The 21,575-nt window shown below is 42.2% G+C and overlaps 1 long non-coding RNA gene across 1 annotated transcript; it reads left to right on the forward strand.

Annotated features, from left to right (window-relative positions):
* Positions 1–7,277: 7,277 nt before the first annotated feature.
* Positions 7,278–17,666, forward strand: LOC111610584. Its single transcript, XR_002753730.1, has 3 exons — positions 7,278–7,356; positions 10,209–10,346; positions 17,517–17,666. It is a non-coding gene; the product is annotated as an uncharacterized LOC111610584 (long non-coding RNA).
* The last annotated feature ends 3,909 nt before the right edge of the window (positions 17,667–21,575 follow it).

The following is a 21,575-nucleotide window of genomic DNA, read 5'->3' on the forward strand; positions in this document are numbered from 1 at the left end:
TTCTTCCATAAATGTTGACTGATTCTACATCTCTGACTGCAGGAAGTTGAATCTAATAAAGTGGCCGGTTAGAGTATAAAATAAAAGTTTTTTTGCTTGGTTTTGAGCTCTGAGGAGTAATTTCACTTTCATTTCTGAAAGACTTCTTTTGGACGCCCAGCCAGACCCGGCTGACTAATGACAGCGTCTTCGTCTCCACATACCGCTCCATAGTAGCAGAGTGTTGTATGTTGTAGCTAAGCACCCAGCTGTGTCACTGTAACTGCTTAGCAACCGTGATTGGCGCTGTGGTGCTCATGTCTCATGAACACTCCAGATGTTTAGTGTTACTTCATCAAGCTAAAATGTCCCCATGTGAGAAAACGAGCCATCGCCACCCTTTCCAAGTAACCGACTTCCCAGCTTATCGATGCCACATAAATTAAATTATTTGACAAAGCAAAGCGCCTGGTTCTGCCTTTGTTCTGCACCAGTAAAGTGATCCAGGAAAACATTCAAACTGGAGTGTCCATATTTCTCTTTTCCTCAATCTGCCCAGTGTCTTCCAGTAAATGGAGGATAATTTTAGAGCGATAAAGAGCCCAGAGGATGCCGAGGGGAGGGAGCGCTCACCCGCGCTCACATACACACTCTATAAGAAGGTCCCTCATTCCCTGTTGCACCTGCTGACCCACAGGATCCACTGAGATGGGCTACTGCTGAATGTGCGGCTTCTGCACGCGCTCAGACACACACACATACAGGAATGTACGCACTTTGACTAATAGGCCTAATGCTTCCTGAAGAGGGCCCAGCACTGCATTAGCTACGGATGTGGGATTGATTTAGAAACTGAAAGCCTCCTAGTGTGTGTGCATGTGTGTGTGGGGGCGTGTGTGTCTGAGAGAGAAAGAGTAACTTGTGCACTCGTAGTTGTGTATTTTTACTTTTTTTTTCACCCCAAATTCTCTTTCTTTGGCGTTATCTAAGAAATGACAAATGATGCATGTACACACAGCAGGACACAGAGCGTTTTAGGAGATGGGTCTCAAACTAATATGCCTGATTGAAATTCAAAGAATGTTGGCAAATTCCTATTTGCATTTTTTTTAAAAATCATGAGAAAACAAATACTGGTGGTAATTTAATTCTTCTCCAAGTGCGAAAGCCTCTGCGTGAATATTTAAGCTGTCATCACACAGAAAAACTCTTTTGCTAAATTTAGCCTTTCCAGAAGGACTAATTAAAACAGCTTGACCCATCACATCTATTACATCGCCGTGAAACTCTGGAAAAACTGTCCGTTTAACGTGGGAATATTCCCTGACATCTCGGCTTAGAGGAAGAAATTGGAGGTATAATGAATTGGCCTTCACTTAATTTAATGCTGACCACAGGTTGGACCATTACTGGACAGATGTAACAATTATCAATGGCTGGAGAAGTTATATCGCCTTGGAAAAAATATTCACACTAGTTAATCACACCTTAATCAAACTATGTATTGACAAAATAAGCAACATTTTCAATTGAAAAACTCTTGCTGATAAATTATTAAATATGAGCTCAACAACAAGGATGTTTATTGTTTTAATCTGATATTTGGTGCCATTTTCCCCATCAGCTTTCAAAGCTTTCAGGAACCACTGATCATTCATGGAAATAATTTATTAAAATATTTCTTTAGAAATTAGAACTGTGAATTTTGACATTAACGTTGGGGACGTCTGGAGCTGCAACATGTTTTTAGCATCAAAGTGTTTTTTTAGGCTTTAATATTTTTGGCGATAGGCTAACTCCTTTTAGCACAACCTGAACACAAAAATTGTCTTTTTCCAGCGTCCAATCAGATAATATTTTTGGAGCTAAAGTGAAACCCCGATGTGGCAAATTTCTGTTAAATTTACAAGTATATCAGAAACACACAAATACAGAAGTTCAGAACATCTAAGTAAAGATGAAAAGTGATTAATTGCATTAAAATTTCAATGTTTTAAAATCTATTAGCTACTAATTCATCAAAATCAATGTGTTAAAGTACTAATTTATTAGTTTTCACCTCTTGAAGATTTTCATATTTATAAAACAAACTTTTGTGTGGCAGACCAACACAAAGTTGTGCATAATTGTGAAGTAAATGGAAGAAACAAAATATATGGATTATGATTTTTTCCCACCTCGTGTCCCAGTGTTTCAGAGATAAAAAAAAAGTTTGCAGTTTGCCAAAAACCAACCTGGTGACATGGCAAACCTGATCTGGTCAGAGACCAAAATCTATCTGACTTAAATGTAACACTATTTCTGGTTCACGAAGAAAAACATCCCCAGAGCATGATGACCTGAAAATTAAAAATTTCTGCTTGAAGATTTCTGTCTCCAGATGATCAAACTTGGTAGACAGGGAAAAAAATAACTTTTGCTTCTGTAATTTCAGCAAAAAATGATTAGACAAAGTGTTGATTCACAGGAATACAAATGTATGCCGCACATTACAGAGTCTGTTTCTATAAGAAAATAAAATGGAGTTGAAGTTTCAACTTCAAATAAAAGCCTGATGAAATACACTGAAGTTTATGGTTGTAACAGGACAAAGTTCAAGAGGTTTTAATGGTTTTGCTAGACATTGTGCATAGAGGCGTGCACAATTGCATAAACATTTTTTTTTTATTTGCATCAAAATATAAACAAACCCTAATGTTTTTATTACTTTTGTGGATTATGTTCCTCTTTTATCACATGAACTAAGCGTAGGTCTCAGTGTGTAAATGGGACCTGCTGCATAGATTCTGCTGATCAAACGGACCTGATTTGACAAACAGTCAGCATCTCATTGAAGCAGACGTTTGGTCACTCTTCTCGTTTGGATCGGGCGTGAAACAAGAACCAAAGAGCAGAGAGATGAGCAGCGCTCCTGTTTTGCTCTTAAAGCGGTGGCACAGCCAGCATAAATGAGGGCACACAGACATCCCTGCAGAGCTAAGCGTAGAACAGCTAATAACGTTCCAGGATGCCGGTGAAGCTCGGAGGGCTCACAGACGCAGCAGAGCAAACAGTCGCCTATATTATTGAGCATCTTGTACCTCGGCTGTAAGATGAGCTGAAAAGCTTCACTTTTTTCTTTTGAACAAAATATAAATTGTTTACATCTGCCTGTTAAATCCAGTTCAAGCTGGAAACAGACTGGAGCTGGTTGATAATTACGTCTGATTTAAGTGGATAAAGTAATGTTAACATTCATCTTATTTGAGTCTCATATATTTGTTTTGACGCACAGGAAACTCAAAGTATTCATATCTAATGATTTATTTTTTTATGAATGGCATTTGAACTAGAAATTTCAACAGATCAAGATGAACTCATCTTGATCTGAGTTCAAGATGAGGTCAAAGGTCTGGAACTACAAACACATCCCCTTTAATAAAGAAGTTTCTTAGCTGTCCTGTCACTTTAAGTCTGTGATGTCCAAAATGCGGCTTGGGGGCTATTTGTGGCCCTCAGACTGATTTCGTTCAGCCCCCAAATTATCATTCAAGAATGATACAAATTTCTCTCTTCCAACACAGCTCATATAGATGGAGACTTTTCATCTGTAATTGGGGTAAAATTATTTAAAAAAAACGATTTTCAATGAAAAATTAAGTACAACACAAACTATTTATGTTTTTATAATCAAGCTTTTATATGAAGTAGAACCACATTTATCCAGACTTTTACTAAAAAGCCAACACAAAGCAGCTTTTATTAAAGTTGGGTAACTATAGCTAGCATTTTTATAGAAAGTGACCCAAATCCAGCTGTTAGACTAAGAATAAATTTATTTACTTGAGCCCCCCAAAATTTAATAACGATTTCCCTTTAGTATAATACAGCAAACATGCTAAATATTTAAGCTTGTGGTCCTACAAAAAATAATAATAATAAAAAACATCAAACTACTTTATTTCCTTAATTTAAAAAAAAATATTTTTATATATATATATATTTTTTTTTTTTTTTTGGCCTACAGTTATTTTTGACTTGACAGTTTTGGCCCATTTGACAACATGTTTGTTGCTTGGTTTGCAGGCGTACGATACTCTTTCTATTTTCTGATGATAAATTGAAGCTTACACACCAGCAGACCTTTTTTAAAAAGGAGGTGATTTCTGGTGTTTCATTATTTTATTTAGGTTGACCTGAGCGAAGGGGAGGCTTAAAGAAATCTTCTCCACAATTAATAATTTTACTTTAAAAAAAATGTCTGAAAGCATATCTACGATCTTCGTTGCATGCCACGTTTATGTGCGACTTCGTGCTGCTTTATCACATAAAATCCTAATGATATGTGTTGAAGTTTGTGATGGCAACGCGACAAAAAGGGGGAAAAGTTCAACGTGGTAGAGCTTGTAAGGGGAACGAGGCCAGACTGCAGAGGGAGCGGCGTTGGTACCGAACCAGGTGACTGGCAGCAGACGCTGGAAGCGGCGAGAACGGAGGCTGAAGAAAAAGAGTTAAAGCTCGCTTGGAGAGGAGGGGAGGGTGAGGTGGCCTGGGGGGAGGAGAAAAGAAAGAGCAGAGAAAGAGAGAAGCAGACGTGGAGGAGGTGGGGAATTGATGAAGCAGAAAGCTGGGTTATTCCTGCTGTGAATCTATGTGTCTTTGCTTTTCCTCTGTGTGTGTGTGAGTATGAATGGCAGGCTTTGGCAGTAAATGAAACTGTTTATCAGATCAATATGGCCATCATCTCCCAGATGACTGTGGCCTCTACTGAAGAGCAGCCATAAATCACAACCAAAAATGGAGGACAGCGATCTATACTGTGTCCGCCGCTTTGTGTGTGCGCACACGAGCAGCCGGTCCACAAGGATAGATGCACTTCTGTTTTTTTTTTTTTTTTTCCTTTTGTTGTTTGTTTTTCGCCTGTGGTTTTTATGCGTTTGTGCGTGTGTCTGTTTTTAAGATAGCCGTCTCTCCTTTGATGTTCTGAAGCCGAGAGTTGAGATGAAGCAGTCACAAAATGGAGACAGAAGAAGGACCACACCTTCTGAAATATAGCGGCGCTTCCCACACACTGTTACAGGAAATACATTTACTCTGCCCGACGACTTACACACTGGCATTACGGCGCGAGTGTGACACATCCTCCGTCCTCCTCTACAGGGTTAACAACAGTGCTCTTGTTCCGAGTGTGACGGCCCCCGGTGCTCTCACTCTGAATAATGTAGCCTCCCGATATCAGTGACAAGAGTCTCAAAACCAAAATAGCATCTTGAGCTCCGATAAATATAGAAGGTAATTAAATCGGCAGCAGGGGAGAGACGGCGAAAAGCAAGGGAAAAGGGAAGGACTGAGTTTTATGTGTGCAGATAAAAGTCCACTGAGTGGAGAAAACGGTTGGATGGGAGGGAAATGCTTTTGGGGGTCTGCTGTGTTCGGGGTTCCTGTTCGATCTGAAAAAGTGTGAGATTCAAGGGACGTATTTCTCTACGTCTGAATAAGAATGTATGGCAAAAAAAATCCCTATTGCCAAATTAAGTATTTTACATTTCTTAATTCACTCATCGTTAGTCCATTCCTCTATCTGTCTTTACCCGTTCATCCATCTGTTTGTCCAACCTTTCATTGATTTATACCAGTTTGTCCATTCATCCATTAGTTTCTTACTTGTAGACCATCTTCTAGTCCATTTGTCCTTTGCATCTATCCATCCTTTCTTTCCGTCCGTGTATCCATCTACCCCACAATCCAAAAATGTATTTTCAAACTTTTTTTGCACTTTTCTTCATCTAGGAGCTTTGTCAGTCTGTCCACATGTACATGGGGACAGACTGTATATGTCTGTCCCCATGTACAGACATGTACATGTTCTGTGTTTTTCTGTTAAAAACACAGAAAATCCTTACTGTGTTTTTATTTTCTGTTTCATAATTACTTTCATCCTTAGGTCTGTTTGTCTGTCCATATATTTATCCACCATTACGTCTGACCAGTCTATCTGTCCATCTGTCAATCTTTTAGTTTTTTTATAAACTCTGACTTCTGTATAAATGTCTGTCATAAATTATTGGTAAACGTCATAAACTGGATAAAATCTTTTTAAAAAAAGCTAATTCTGAAAAACCATTGAATGTTTAGTTAAATGTCCACCATGCAGTTGTCAGTTGTTGCCGATCCCGTCTTGTTTTATGAGATTTGATGGACTCGGAACCTAGATCAGAACTCGGTGTGGCGTTGAGGCCCGGCATGCGTACAGTGAGTCAGCAGTATTGCATTGCTTCGTTCTCTGGGGAGGAGACTCGGCTGTAAGCAGGCGTTCGCTCCTGTCTGCATCCTCCTCACACATGCACAAACTTTCGGCTGCAGGATTTCAGCCGCCTTCACAACGCCTCTTCCCTCGGTTAGGAAAACCGGAATCATACGGTTGATCCGGAATGTGTCACCACTGGCATGAATGTCAAAGCAAAGAGGGGTTAAAGGTTACCAGGAGGGAGTCGAGGGTTGGAGGGGGGCTCAGATCGGTTTGTCAGAGCAGCCTGGCCCCCATCTTGACATGATCCCCTCTGGGATTGTGTGTGTGTGTGTTCCAGTGAAATGTTGTGACAGAAACTGACTGACAAGCCCTTTTGCAGCTCAACACCAGCCACCGCAGAGAGACTAATGATGACAGCTCTCAGGCCCTACACATTGCTTTCTGTTTCTTCCTCTCAATCACACACACATATACAGAGTGAAATGTCTTCCTGTCCCTCGCCCTCTCTTTGTCTTGTGTCTCTCCCTCAGCTACCTCTATCACACGCCCACACAGACAATAGCATTCTGTATATTGTCTCCCTGATGCAAAGCCACAAACACACGCATGTTAACATGAAGGCTCCCATGTAGCACACGCATGTGCTGCTGCCTGCAGTCAACCAAGTCTGCATCATACACACACACATTTTATCCCCCTCCTCTTGTATTCGGCCTTTCTTTTAGACAATTTTTTTTTTCACACGCACACACAAACGATGCACTACTCTCTCTGTCTTGGAATTTTACATTTTGATGAAGGAGGAAGCGGAGCGACCAATCAGAGTGGCGGGAGGAGGGAGAGACCATCCAACGGGAGACGGCGGGGCGGTTTGGAGTCGGCTCCACAGGCTGCGACCGGGCTTCCTACCCCCCGGGGTCCCCTCGGCTAGGCGGGGCCAGTGGTACGATCCGGCAGGCTGCATAAGAACCCCTCCTACCCGCCTCCCCCCCACACCCGCCCCTCTGCTGTCAGTGCTAGGGTGTAGCTACTGATCCCATACTACGGCGCAGAGAGCGAGAATGAAAGGGGGAGGTGGGACATCAGGTGTCACAGCTCCACAGCCCCAGATGAGGCTGCATCACCACGACAACCGGGGGTGCCGTCAGGTGAGTCTGAGGACATGCACGCACTCTCTCGCAGGCACTACTTTGACACACAGATGGAGGTTGACATGACAGCAGCCTATTGTCACTTTTTTTCTTTGACATCTTCTGAACATTTTTCTGAAAGTGATTGTGTGCAGCATGTTCTGTATACGTGTAGGTTTGAAGCCATCAATGTACAGCCTACGGGTGCGTGCGCGCGTGTGTGTATGCGTGTGTATGTACGCCATCCCTCCCAGTGTGACGGTGGTGGGAGACAAAGGGTCCCCTTCGTCTGGCGCCTCGGCACCGCTTGCGACGCCGGCATCAGATGCGAAAGTTCAGTTTCATCATCCGCATACGATCGAGGCGAGGAAAGAAAAAACTCACTAGAGTGAGGATGGACCTTCCTCCGTCTCCACACACACTTCGCCAGCGATTCCTGTCGAACTCTCCTGACTCATGAAGATGAAAGAGCACGGTCACAGCGACTGATCGCCCGGTCGGATGGGTTGGGGCGGTGGGTGCGTTCTGAGGACAACGGCGTCTGAGGTGGCGGCGGTCATGACACTCCTGTAACGTACGGTAGAGACGGAGGGTGATGGTGAAGCACAAGTGTCAAAGGCAGGGTCATCTGCCATGCACATGACGGGGTGTGTGTTTGTGTGTGGGGGTGAGGGCGTGTGTATGCGTGGGTTCACTTTAATTCATAAAAAGAAGGAGTAGCTTAACGTGTCAAACTGTTAGCCATTACTGACCGATGAACCCAGACAAAGGAGTCGCTGGATCATACATGCAGTCTCGTGTCATATTCTGTGGGGGTGGGTGGGTGCGTGAGAGCGATGGGGAGGTGGAGGGCGGAGGGGAGTAGTATTAGGAAAGGAGGGTGGGGGGGAGCTTTGTATGTAGAGCAGTAAAATGCATGTATGCACAGGAATCCAGATCATCTCGGTCTGTCACCAGCCGAGCGTGTGCGCATTGCACCGGTCCGTTTCCCCCCCCACCCCACAGCCGACACTCGGATTCAACCTGTCCCACTTCACACAGCCATGGTCATCTTCCCATCCCACTCCCCATCCGCCCCACCCCCCCACGAATCTCCAGCGACCGCAGAGCCGTGGGACCGGTTCCAGCCCGTCCATATGACACGAACCGATCAATCCCCTCTTTGTGCTCGCTACTGTAATACTTGTGTTCTTATCCTTAGGTGGCCTTTGTTAGAAACTGGCCATGTGATTGCAGATCTTTGCAAAAAGGGGCTCCTGTCCTAGTAATGTTAGAAATGGTAAGTCAGCGACTATAGATGAGAAATGAGCATTTAGTATGTGACAAAATAATAAAACTGACACTTCTTTCAATACGGACTTTCTTTAAAAAAAAATAGATTTTCTTATGTAAGAAGCATTTATTCCACTTTTCTTTTCTCTCTCTCTCTCTTGCTCTCTCTCTTTTGGGGCGTTTACCAGTGAGCAGTGTGGCTGAGACATGGGTGGAGATCTGAGCTCAGACTCCTGATGTGCAAGCTCACAGGTCGAACACTCGGAGAGACACATCAGCATTTAATGTTCAAAATCATAAAACAGTGTTCGGACTAATCAGCTGCTGATTCTCCAGCAGATGTATCATGAAACGACTGTACACAGATGATGTTGTGATTTACCTTTCTTTTCCTTTTCCTTCGTCTACGTTTAGCTTGAGTTTTAGTCCATAAATGCATCAAGCACCAGCATGCACTTTGATTTTAATCAAAAACCACACATTGTGTCTTCTTTGAAAAAGTCGGAGCAATTCCTTCACTTTCTGTTGACTTTAAACTACTAACTTTATCAAAAACGTATTGAATTATCTTGCATCCGCTGAGGGAAAAATGTGGAAATGGTCAAAAACAGAATCCAGTCCCAGAAAAAGCTGGACCAGAAGCGTTCTCTGATCTTTATCGTTATTTGCAAATATTATTTGTCGAATCGTGGGATCAAGAAGAAGCTTCACATTTTCCTTCACTGTCCTTTTTCGTCTTTCTCTTCCTATTTACAACAAAATCCATTTCTCCCCCACACCGTGGACCCCTCCTCCTCATGTGTGCCCACTGTCACGGCCGCATACGTTCAGACGAGCCATGCAGCATCCGCACATACATGTAGAGTTCGCACACCGCCGCACGACGACGCGCCATCATGCATGTCCTGGTTTACACCGTGGGGGCCTCAGCAGAAAGAAACCCAACACACAGTTCAGGACTTTTCTTTTTTCCAGACCTTCTCAGTGTCTGCGACGTGAGCAGCGTAGTCGGTGAAGTAGTACTTTTCGGTTACATATGGAGCAGAATTGCAGGAAACGAACGTGTAGCTCAGCAATTACCCTAATTGAGCATTCCAGAGCACCCTTGCAAAATGGCTGCCGAGCCTGTCTGTGATGGCCGACGAGTGTGTAGGTCTGGAAGGCGTGTGCACGTATGGCTGCGTGTGTCTGCGTACATCATCAGCCTGTTTTTGTGTGCGTGCGTTTGTCTGTGTGTGCTTTTCCTAAATCTGATTGTAATTCTGCGTTTGCTTTTTCAGTGACTGCTTTGTGTCACGGGAAGCCTCTGCTGCCGCAGATCTCCACTAATCCTTACTGTAATTACCCTCCTCGGTATACCTAGACTGTAGGAGTTATTATGTCAAACTGCCTTACTGTAACAGTTGGGTAGAGTTGGGGATTATACTTCTTTTTACTCTTTCTAATAAAACCCTGCTTTTAAAAGGCAGTGGTACTTTTCGGTTTTGCATCTTTCGGGAACGCCAGCGCGTTTTTTAAACATTTTTATTTCCCCTGCCCAGCATCAACGCATGCCGAATGCGTTCTGCCAAACCGCTGACCTTGTTGTTTCCTTACAGCTCTCTGTGCCCCACCAACCAAGCACCTGACCATCCGCCCAGCCAGCTATCCCACAATCTACCAATCCATCCCTCCATCCACCCCGGCGAAGCGAGGCCAGCGCCGGTCGAAACTGGCAACCTGCAGGAGTCATCAGGGTTAGTGCTCGATTGGCACGCCTCAGTGCCAGAACCATCTGCAAGCATCTGGCTGCAACTTGTAAATTTATAGATCTGCATTTAAACTTAAAGCCAGGAAATGAAAAAAGATTACAGCAAGAGGAAAAAGAGGGAAAAGAAGCTTCGTTTGTAAAAAAAAATTAATGTGCCGTTTCCTGTATGCTTCTTTATAATTTTATAGGATATTCACTTTCAGATCATTTATTCTGTAATCTTTTCATGCTTTTACTCTTGCTAATTTCTCTGTGTCATAACCTTGAGTTAAAATAGCACCGTTTCATGGTTTTTGTGCTTCAGGTTTTTACAGACCTGAAGCACAAAAAAGAGTAACTGGGTTGAAATGATGGAACAAAAAGTTAGTTATATACTGTTATTATTGATCTATATCACTATCATTTTTAATCTTTTTTTTTTTTTTGCTTACTTTTTGGCAACGCTGCTCATTAGAGTAGCTCCAAGCTAGCATTAGCCTATAAGCGAGGGGAACGTGTGATTAACCTTTCAGCCAGCTGATTGGAAGTGTGCAGCAACGTGTGGGGGAGGAGCTGCCACGTTTCTTTTTCTCTAGCATCTCATGAACGGGACTGTAAGCTGCATGAATGGTGACGCAGGACGTGGACTAGTTCAACCCGAAATCCAAGGAAATCATTCCACATCCGTTTCCTCATGTCAGTCGTCTAATGCGATGCATTTAAAGGTGGCTATCTTCCCAAATATATCGTGACACTTTTACGCACGATAAGGAACATTCTTTCATTTCCACACCCGCTCTTCCCACCGCTCCCATTAGCCTGCACGCACGTCCGCCGAGCGCAGATTATGAAGCATCACTGGATTAAGTTAAAGCCGTGCCACTCTGCTAATAACTTAAACACCGCGAGCGCTTTGCCCATTTTTTTATTTCTTTTTTTTCCCCCCTGCAGTTCATTTGGGACGCACAGCAAAAAAAAAAAAAAGACAAAGCTGAACTAAATGAGTACCAGTGCCCAGGCCTTATCGCATCTGAGTGGGCGTGGGGCTCGTGTGTCGGCGTGTAATGGAGACAGTGTGTGTGTGTGCAAAAAGTGTGTATGAGCTACACATTTATACATACAGAAAAAAATATCTCATCCTCTATGCCTAATGTGTTTGTCGAGCAGCGGTGCGGTCAGACCCAGTCGACGTGGCAACGAGGAGCACTGGGCTGCAGGCAGCAGGGCGTGCCCCTGCATGTGTGCATTAACGTGTGTGTTGCAGCGTGTAAGCGACTGTGAGATACCTCGGTGTGTGGATAATTGTCTCTTTTAATGTCAAAACTATTCCAGCATAATGGAGTCATTAACTTCATCCGTGTGAATACAGCAGTTCAGGGCAGCTCAATGCAGACTGTTTAAAAAAAGATAACTTAGAAGCAGCAGCTGCATTTAAGAAAACACTGACCTGCCTGTTTTCTTGGTTTTACTGTCGGATAATAATCAAAAAGGAATTAATTTTGCGCAACCAGATGGTTTCATTTACATAAACTCCTGGTATTTAGTGTCATACCAACAACAGTTTAAGGAAAGAAAGAGGGTGGGGGGGAAAGACGACTCAGTCAGAAATGTCAGGGTAAAGGACTAATCCAGTTTTCTTAACCAATTAAATTGGAATCAAATAGATGTGCACTCCAGAGTAGAAAGGAAACATGAGTACATCACTCCTGGTGTGTGTCTGCGTGTGTATACCAGTGATTGGGAGTGGGGGGGGAAAAAGGCCTTTCAGAGCAGTGTAAAAAGGAAACGGATGCTTGGCAAATGCTCAGCCAGCATCTTTATCGCTGCTGCTCTCAGACCTGACCGCAGCATCTCCTTAATAATGGACACAGTCGCTTCTATTTATGCACAATAGCACCTCGCAGCCCCTCAGTATGTTTCCAGAGATAATATTTAAGCCCAAAATAAACCGCCGACGTTCAGAAGGCAGGTTATTTGCATAAACACAATCGGTTATCTGATTTATACGTAAACCTGCAGGGGGGAAAAAAGGAGATGGCGTCTGTGTATAGAGGTAAAAAGTATGTCAAAAAATTACAGAATTATTATTATTATTGTGGCGGTCTGCAAAGGTTTGACCCAGGCTCAGGTCTGTAGCGTCGACAGGGCGGTGCGTCCTCCATATCTTTCTGTCTTCCTGGCTCCCATCCCACAGCACAAACAGGCGTCGTCATCTTCCAACTCGATTTACAGACGCATTAGGAGACGCTGAGACGCGCCCATCTCGCTCAAACGCAATCAGCATGCCTCTGTGTTTTAAGAGGAAATTGAGGGTGCCATTTTTATCGACTTATTCCGTTTCCTCCTCGGCAGACTCTGTTCGCTACAGAGAAGAAAAAAAAAAACAACAAAAAAACGAACGCTCAACGTTGGCGGCTGGATACAGTTTGGAAGTTTTATAAAACATCAAAAAGAAATTCCTGAAAAATAACAAATACAAATGTGTTGCAGTTTTGTGTGAAAACATTCATAAATGTATCTTAAGTTTTGATTTTTTTTTTTCCTAAAGGGTTTTAATTTTCTTTCACCCGAATGCAACAGAGTACATTTCTATGCAGTTTCACTCCAACAGATCTGAAACAAATTGTATCAATATGACATGGATTTCATCTAGATCAAAACTATCAATACAAATTGCTGACCAGTTAACGAATATAATCATTAACACGTGGATTTTCAAAAAAATCTTACTCTTAATTCTGCCTTGAGGATTTTAGTTGTTTTACATTTTTGTAAAATCAACCAAACACTTTCAGCAGAAATAAGAACTGATCTGTCTTTGTATTAGTTTTTGCCATTTTGTTGTAAAGTAATTTAGTGAAGTTAAATGAAGACGAGTTGCCACGGTTACACATATCTGGTGACATCACATGAGGCGTTATCTAACTGATAAAACGTCCATGAAATGTAACTTATTTTCTCTTTACGCTCATATTTCCATTCACATTCAAAAGTGTCTTTTCAGGAACTATCTTTTGAATTAGTTTGGTTCTTGTACCTCTTGTGATGTCATCAACCCTAATTAAACAAACTAGCAAAAAGAAAAAGCAGCTTTCTTCTCTTAGAAACATATTTAGTGAACTCCTGCAGCAGAAATCCACATTATGTCACCAAGAAGTGATTTATATTGTCAATCTACAAACATTGGTGGGAAAGTTTCCACTGTCCTTAATTTTGTAAAATTCACCAGCTCATTAATTTGGGATTTGTGATGCGGTCGATATGAAAATCTGCTCCCGTCCTCTGACTTCCCAGATGAAATGTCTGCGAAGTTACCAGAGTGGACTTCAGGGAGCAATTCAGGCGAAGTCCGCTGGAGACGCCTTGCCATCCTGCAGTGGTTGCGTCCTGTTTGACCCTCAGCTAAACTTATGGCTAATTGAGAGGTCGGATAAAACTGAAAAGAGAGGCTGGGAAGCCAGACAAAGGGTGGGGGTTGGGAATGGCAGGGATGAAGGGATGAAAAGCGACAGAGGTGGCTTTAAAAGAGCTGCTATGCTTAAAATAAAATTTTAAAAAGTGGGGCATCAATGAAAAGGTGGCACCTACTTTGATTAGATTTAAAAAAAAAAAAAGGAAAATAAAGTAGGAAAATAAGTCCCGATAAGAGCGGCTCTCATCATCCTTTACACTCCTCATTTCTCCCAGTCACCCCATTTCTTGTACCAGCTGTTCAGTCATCTGGTTCACTTTAAATATGATTCCCATCCTACCTCCTTGACATTTTCCTATTTCCCTTTCTAACCGCCACAAAAAGCCCCTTCATTTAAATCCCAGCACTTTTTTTTTTGAATCCTTAAAAGAAAGAGATTGATCATGCATCGCTCCAATATTGATTTTTCTCACACAGTATATGCCGACGCTCATGTGCTGAATTCATATGTGCCGTTTAAGAGGCTGCATCTCTTCAGCAAACCTTTTTTTTTTTTTCCTCCTTTCTCTTTTTTCCGCCCAGCAGCAGCATAGATCTATAGCTTTCAGGTGTAGGGGGTCTCTCTCTTTCTCTCTCTCTCTGAGCATGTGGACGTTATCTTGAAATGAGGGGCTGGCTGCCATAGCAACCATATGATGAGGCAGGCGAGGCTATTTAAAGGAATTCAGCTGCTGCTCCCGTTCCCCGTCAGCTTCACACCAGTCCAGCACGAGACAAAGGCACACATGTGAAGACGAATTTAGACGCCTATCTTTTCACGTACCGCTTGCCGTTGATTCGCTCCCAGTTTTTTTGCGCGTCAACTGGAACCTTTTATTCCACATGTAAAAATCGCCGTAGGTTTTCGTCAACCACACAAACGCGCCTTTCTTCCCTTGTTAACGATTAAAGGAATCAAATAAAAGTGAGGCGTTTTTAATTAACGCAGATGAAAAACACTAATGCAACGTCTTGTATTGCTTGGAGCGCGATGCACACATCCTCAATCGATTTGCATGAAATGATCGCGCACACACACATTAAAGCAGCATGCCCAAGCCAACGCTGGCTGGTCAGTGGTGGCATTTATAGCTGAAAATCTTAAATTATCTGCAGAAAGGGCAATTGTACTTTTATGCCAAGGTGTATTTTTTTTTATTTTTATGTAAAGCCCAGAAGATTTCTCCAGAGGGGTTTTCATCAGAAGACCACCACGCATGAAGAAATGAGTGAGATGTAAAACTGCTCTGCTCCATGCTCCTAAACACACATTTTACACATTTTTACTCTCCATCTCATTCCTTATTGTTCATTGAAACACTTAATTGGACAGCAAGATTCTGGTAGAAAGGTTATAAGGTTAATCTCTTACCTGCAGTACAAAACTCTTATCCTTAATTAGCATAGTTGGTTGCGGAGGCAGAAGCTAACTGCTGGTTTGAGAGGAATCGAGTCCAAAGCGGACTTCCGCCATCTTTAAACCAAGTCCAGCCTAGAAAAAAAGTCAGCGTGCTTGATGTGAATGACTTTTTACAAACCTTTAAAGGGACAGTGAGTTTCTGTGAAGTTATTTTTGGTATTGTTCCCCCCACCCATTGTAGGCAGATGGAGAGATTTTGTTGAAAAGTGAGTAAGGCAAGTTTATTTGTACAAATCCTCAGAGCAGCGAGAGGCTTACAGCCGGTAAAACAGCCCCTCATTTGAGCTCATTTTAGCCACCTCAAACTCAGACTTATAGCTATAGCATAACAAAGTAAATGTCAAGATATTCTGTTTTTATTTTTGTCGCCCTCCTGCTCAGCTAAACAGTTTGTTTCCTTGCTACAGTAGCCAAAGCTCAGACTGCTGGGTCTGTCAGGCCACCTGCTCAGCTAGGTGTCAGATTAGCTAAATCATTTTCTAACAAAAGGAGAAACCTGGAAAAACCCAGAAATATTCCCTCTGTCAAGTTGGGTAAAATGCAGCTTTCTGAACATTTGAGAAATTTACTTGTAATTTGTAAGAAAACTGTTGTAGCTTACTGATGCAGTCAACAGCGTCAAACTCACTTGGTTTTGTATTTCTTAAGAGTGTAGACTGTGAAAATCCACTAATATCACCTTGGATCCAAGGACATTATATGATAGCTGAGTTTGGATTATCTCAGCTGTTTGACTAGATGTTTCTTGAATTTAATTTTTTTGTAAACTCACAGTGCTTTTGAATCGTATTTTTAGCAGTCAACTATTACCACTAATAGTTTGCAGAACAACACCCTAAAAATCCATACTTTCCCCTTAATTGTCTTCTTGTTTGCATTTTGGTGATGAGTCACTAATTAGGTTGTTAGAAATAGGAAATTGAAGTTGGAGGAAGTGCACCACCAGTAATCTTCCTGTGTGAAACACAACAAGAGCTTTTCTGGTCAGATTAACTGCAAGATGAGAAAGTAAGACAAAAATAATACAGCAAACACAATTGTATTGATGGCTACTTTTATATTAAACAGTTACCATAAATGGAAACAATTTAAATGCTCTGTTCAACGCAGGAAGATCACTGTAATCTGCTTCCCTTCCCTTCCCGTCTAAACGATCATAGGCAATCATGACAGTTTGAAGGTTCATAAAACAGTTTTTTTTTCATAATCTGCTATAAAGTTTCTCGGATTGGAGTTTTCAGACTGTGGAAATCCGCTTGGGTCTTGGTCCCTGTTGGGCTAGCTGTTAGCTTCAAGGACCACGACCAGCTAATCAGGATTTATATTAAATGAAGACGCCGAGGGAGTTGCCTCCAGTTGGTAAAATAATGACCTCAGTTCAAACCCCCTGAACTATCTAATTTGTTTTTTTATCTTCCTGCCGCCAAAGTATTGCAGCCCGTTCATTCTGTGGCTTTTCAGCCTTGACACCATCTTTAAAAAGCCAGAAATCCAGCAACGTAAGCACACTGTTAAGGGCCTAAAAGTCAGCAGAACTCCGAACGGGTGGACCCAGAAGTCCCTGTTTATGTTTAATAGCCATTGATCGATGTGTCTCTGTCGGTCTGCCCCAGAACATGAATAAATATTTGCTTATTTTGGAAATTAGGCCCGGTTAAGTAGCTAAAATGAGAACGTTTAATGATTTCTGGGATTGGTTCATCACATTTATAGGGTATTTTTTCCCCCCCTCCTGCCTCCTTTGCTCGTAAATCCCGTTTTTATCATGCTGATAAAGTCTACATTTCAATGTGAAGTACGGAATAATTGGCGAATCTGCTGCTGCGCTTTTATCGCTCAGCTGAGCCTCGTGTGCGGCTCTGAGAGCAGTCAGGAAGATTTAAAGAGCTTCAGAGAAGCAAAATTATGAGTGACCGCTCTCCTCTCGTAGCGCTCCCTCTGCTCTTCACCGCGCTCTTTATCTCGTTCTAATCCCAACTCATTTCATATGCTAAGTAAAAGCTTATATCCCTCTTCGCTGTACATACACACACATTCCTCATTGCCCTGCTGTGATTATGAAATTTACATAGAGGATTTTTTTTTTTTTTTATGATGTTCTAACTGAAGCGGGGGGGCTGTGGGTGGTCCAACGCCTGGCAGGTGTGGAGAGGTAGGGCACGAACTCCCAGAACTTCTCATGTCTGGATCGTTGATGTGTACATCACAGGAGGAAGCAGAAAGTTCCTTCACGTCTGCCTGTTTCTGCTCACCTTGAATGGTTTCCTCGGATTCTCATTTGCATGTTCTTTTTTTTCTTCTCACAGCTGCCACAGATGAAGCGAAGATAGCAGCGAGATGAAGAGGCAGAGCTGACTCTATACCCCCAGGAGGGGTGGGGGGCGGGTGCAGCGAGGTGGAACCACTTGCCTGCCTCCCAGTGGAGAGACACTTCCACCATCAGAGCGCCATCTGCAGTCTCGGTGGGGCGGGACAGCTGGTGTTGTGAATCAGGCCGCCGTAGTCCAGGGACCGGCTACTTCCCAACACCAGGGTCTAACCCTCGCCCCTCGCACCCCATTAATCTCTCACTTTCTCCGTTTATACATCATCCAAAGTCACTGCTGCTTTCTTTCCCACATCTACTTGTAAATCAAGTAATTCTTCTTATTTTAACTTTTATTTTATTTATACTCATCTTAGAATTGTAAACCCTCAATCGGTGTAGCAAAGTAAATATGTCTAAAGTAAATTAATACATATGTATTTCAAAATTTGTGTGTGTCTTAAGTACTTATAACTGATAAAAATTTTTTTTTTAAATCACACCAAATTGAAATTATTGAATGTTTTCTGTCCTGGGTCGGTTCAGTCCGTTACAACTTTACTTTGTGCTTTTTGTACAAACCATTTCTCGGCTTACTTTTATTTGTAGTGACGTATTTTGAGGAATTGTGGCAATAAATGATCATAAAATGCCCTGATCTCATGTCTTACCGACTATAAGTGGATGTTATTTGCCGCAAACTTTGTAAAACAACCTATTTTTCTTAATTCCGATCCCATTTGGGCCAATTGACTATTTTTGAAAAACGACAGGTACCTCTTATGACATGACACCACAATAACTCAGGGTTTTCCTTTCTCATATAATCACATTTCCTTCCAGTAGACTATTAATGACATCAAATTAGTTTAAAACATCAGTTGTCAAAGGCGGACACAAATGGACCTATGGTTGGTATTAAATGCCCGTGATTGCTTCTTTTTGTACCCCAGAAAGTCAAACTAAAATTGTGGCTGAATGAAATACCAAACCTCCATGTTGTTGTTTCCGTGTCTTTAGCCACCATTATTTGTTGGTGGCTAAAGACACCAACAAATGATGTTGCTGCTTGAATTTGAAATTGGATTTTTGTGCCATTTAATTTATAAATGATTGTTTGGTATGTTATATAAACTCAATCTGTGTGTCAACAGTAATTATTTAATGGATACATAAATATTCACATATAGCTTTAATATGTGTAAATATTCTAATTATTTTCACGTTTAAACGTGTATGAAATTCTTTGAATGTCTAAGGGCTTTTATTCAGTGCAGTTTCCCCCTCCCCCAATATTACCTTAATACCCCATTAAGTATTTAACCAATTATGTATTGACTAGAGGGCTTTGTTTGATAAAAGCTCTCATAAGACCATTAATAATTTCAAAAATTTTAAAATGCCCCAATAAATATATTCTAAAGAGAAAATATGCAATAAAGAGGCTTAAGATTGTAGGAGCCTAGTCCAGGGATAATTTCAGTCTGGACAGGCAGGTAGGTGAGAAAATGGCGAAGCTTTGCTTTGTCATACTTCCCATGAGTCTTGTTACGCATGCGCAGTGTGGTTGGGCGCTACATTTGAGCTCACCTTGAATATTAATTCGGACTGTGCGAAGTACGGACTTCCATGACAAGCGACAATATTGGAGTAGGTCCAAAACAAGCGTTTATTATAAACTACTTTTTATTGAACACGTTTTAAATACGTGTATTTAGTCACGGTTTTATTGGTTAGCATGTTTCCGTCTTCTAACAGGGTGAAACTGAACCGACTCGCCCTAAAAGACGTCGTTGGTCTCAAACTAGCCCCGCGGAGGCGAAAAACCCCGAAGGCAGCCATTGGCATTTCACCTGACTTCTCCAAGCAACGTCAAAATGTACTTTCAAAGCCTTCGTCAGTGGAAGAGACCGCTTCTGTCTCTGGGGACCGAGACGAATCGAGCCAAACTGTCCCAGAACCAAAGAGCTTGGAGAAACAAAACGATACTCTCAAGCGTAACCTTGAAGGAAAACTGAAGGGGAAATACGCCGTTACACAGAGAGCCAAGAGGAGAAGTGACCTTCAGTCGTGCACAGGGGACAACATGGAGCGTAAACGGAGCGGGCCAAACACTAAAGGCAAGTATGAAGATTGAAAACCCAACAGTAGAAACAAGAGACGAGGGTCTGCAGGGTTAGGTTGATGTGGTGCGTTTGCGCCGACTCGGACAGCCGAGTGTAGCTGTGCTGAAGTCGACCACGATCTGAAAACAACCAAAATGCCCTCTCCTCTAAAACTGGCTGCTTGTAAGGCAACGGGAGGACAGGATTTGGGTAATTTTATCATTCACGAAGGGCACAGTTTCACCGCAGAGGGGGCTATAGACATGTTTGGCAGCGTTGAAGGCAGGGATGGACAGGGGTCAGGGAAGGCCGAGGCCGCGGAAGGCAATCCGGGCTCCGCTGCTTCTGTCGGGGGACAAATGTCTGCAGGAACACCGTCACAACCGAGCAGCCCAGCAAGTAAGGAGAACCGTAGGTCTAGCGCTAGCTAGCTCCATTGAGGGGCTTTTATTGAAATGCACAACGCATCTAACATTTTGTCAGGCAGGTTATAGATTTAACCAGCTGTTTATGCATGCTTTTATGTAACGTGTGAGATGCTAATGCTAACAGAGGGGCAAAACTTTCAACATCTTCAGCCGTACACTATCAAATATTAGAAGATGCCTTGCAGGAGGTGATTGTACGAAACGTCAAGGATCACGTTAAGATGTGTGTCTAAATAAAACCAGATAAACACGATGATTGTGGCAGTCACGAAGTTTTATGACCGGGAAGCTGCCATGTTCTACTGTTGGGAGAGATTTCGATTTGAAAACTTGAGCGGAACAGTTAGTTTGCTAAATATTTGTTCTCTCTGAGATTTTAGAGTGAAATTAATTCTTAGTATTCCTCTTGTATACGTTCCTCACTGCTCCAATTGAAAAACATTAGAGGACGGGCCATGTAGTGCTTTTGAGCTGCAGTGGGAAAGTTACCCAGAGGTACATTTGCAGTTCTGGTCAGACGTTTACATCCACACATTGTTAGCATGAGTGTAAAATGAATTTATTTTGGCGCTTGTATTTTGTGTATCTTAACAATTGCAGAACTCGTAAGGTTCTGCCATTAGGCTAGCTGGATATTTGACCTCTTTTTTTCTCAGAGGCAGTAACAGAATTAAATTGGATTATTTCTTTGGCACAGTCCCTACGTTCATTCAGTCCATACATTAAGAGGATTGAGTTCAAGACTTGAGATTTACAAAACCGTGTTTGATTATCATTTGGTATCTTTGTCCAGTTGAAATCCCCAAATGTGGCAAGTTTAGCTTCTGATTTGAGCGGAAGTTGGAAGAAATTGATAGTTTTCCTCTTTAATTATTCAACCTACTTTATGCAATTTATTGTTACCACAGGTAGAGCGATAGCCCTACTTAATGCCACAATGCCTGACTTCCAGTAAAGTGTACCTTAGGTTTGAAAACCTCACCTTCTTTTGTCAAATAAGTTTTGTCCAGAAGACCGGAGGCTTTTCTGTGTGATTGAGTGTGTAAAAAATATTTTTTATTTCCAGACTTTATTCATGATCCCACTGTCTAAATATTTAATGTTAGTATTTTACATAATGGGGCAAAAAAAGTGTAGAGAATTGTGGAACTGGTGGTTAAAATAGCAAAAGAAAAGAAAGAAATGAAGTAAACTGATTAGTTCTTAGTTGTTAAAAGTGTCTTGGTGTTCATATAATTACGGCTTTCTCATTGGCTTTACTTGATATATTTCACTTTCAGAATTTGTTCGGGATAGACATCTGAACCTATCTGAACTTGCTGGTTCAGAAGGGCACTTAAGAAGATCCGTTGGAGCCTCCCTCTGTATTGTGTGCAGGGAATGTAAATACATTTCCCCCCGGCAGAGGACCTTGAGTAAGCAAAAGCCAAAAAACTCTACCCCGGACTCCGGGCCGTCTTCCACTATGGTTAAGGTCTACGGCGGGAAAAGAGCCGTTGAGACGGTGGAGAAGATCGTCGTGTGGAT

Source organism: Xiphophorus maculatus, chromosome 13 (assembly GCF_002775205.1).
Source record: "Xiphophorus maculatus strain JP 163 A chromosome 13, X_maculatus-5.0-male, whole genome shotgun sequence".
Taxonomy (NCBI): Eukaryota; Metazoa; Chordata; class Actinopteri; order Cyprinodontiformes; family Poeciliidae; genus Xiphophorus; species Xiphophorus maculatus.